Source organism: Bison bison, unplaced genomic scaffold (genome assembly GCF_000754665.1).
Source record: "Bison bison bison isolate TAMUID 2011002044 unplaced genomic scaffold, Bison_UMD1.0 scf7180017864359, whole genome shotgun sequence".
NCBI lineage: Eukaryota > Metazoa > Chordata > Mammalia > Artiodactyla > Bovidae > Bison > Bison bison.
This window is the reverse complement of record NW_011494931.1, coordinates 1,894,910-1,896,035: the sequence shown is the minus strand read 5'-3', so window position 1 is coordinate 1,896,035 and position 1,126 is coordinate 1,894,910. Positions and strand designations below refer to the sequence as shown.

Here is a 1,126-nt window from a genome sequence, read left to right as displayed (position 1 = left end):
TGATTTCCTTTAGGATGGACTGGTTGGATCTCCTTGCAGTCCAAGGGACTCTCAAGAGTCTTCTCCAGCACCACAGTTCAAACTTCTCCAACAGGCACAGTCATTAATGTATTCAAGGTAAGGCAGCTTCACAGTTTACACCTTATGGAAGTAAACATTTGTGATGACACTTCTGACTACAACCCCAGCCAGTGTGGGGCAGAGTTGCAGACACAGGGAAGGTTTCTTTTAGTGCTATTGGATTCCAACTTACAAAGAGAGTGCTTAGTATGGTGGCTTATAATGAATACAAACACAGTAGCTTGTTTTCCTTCTTTACAGAAATTGTGCCTCTAACACAAGAACAAAACCCACAGAGACTGTGCATAAAAGGTATTATCAATTTTAACATTTATTCCTCAGACTGCATAGTTTTCAGTTTTAGTAACAGTTCAGATCGTTGGCACTTCAGTTGCATTTATAGATAATTGCTCATAAAATGAAAAGGGTAAAAAGAAAATCAGAAGCTTCTAGAAGAGGAAACTGAAAATCCTATAGAGAAGATAATTATTGCAATAATAGATATAATTATTGCTAAAGGATAGTTTCTGCTCAGCAAAGCTTTCATTTACTACTTGTACTTCTCTTTGCTGAACTCCAACTTCTCCCTCAGAATTGTGAATGTGATCGCAGATGGGAAAAAAAACACAGCCATTAGAACAAAATCCAAATATGGCTAAATGAAATATGCCTTATACCTACCAGATTTAGGAGTGATTTCAGAATCCAGTTCTTGTCTCTTCATCACAAGACCCCAAATGCCACCAGTGAGAGGGGAGTATTGCTTCAGTAAATAAAGATTCACCTTGACAGTACAATTACTATCAAGTGTTGGGGAGACCAGCCTACTGAGAAAAGGAAAGTTTTAACGGGCTCTAAAGAAAGGTTATGAGAGGGAGAGAGAAGCAAGAGTAAGAGGTGAGTAGAATGTAAAGCGATGGGGAAAGGCAGTCTTGGGGGAATACTGAATGGAGGTTGCTAATATTAATAAATGCAGAGGATTCAGAGACTGAACGTGGTGAAAGCTGACATAAAGGTGGGCTATGAAAGATGGAAGGAATTTATCCAAAGCAAAGTGGTCTAAGGT

The 1,126-nt window shown here is 39.0% G+C and overlaps 1 protein-coding gene across 1 annotated transcript in view; it reads right to left on the bottom strand.

Annotated features, from left to right (window-relative positions):
- Positions 1-1,126, bottom strand: part of METTL1 (methyltransferase like 1) — a 4,872-nt gene that overhangs the window by 951 nt on the left and 2,795 nt on the right. The window lies entirely within an intron of this gene.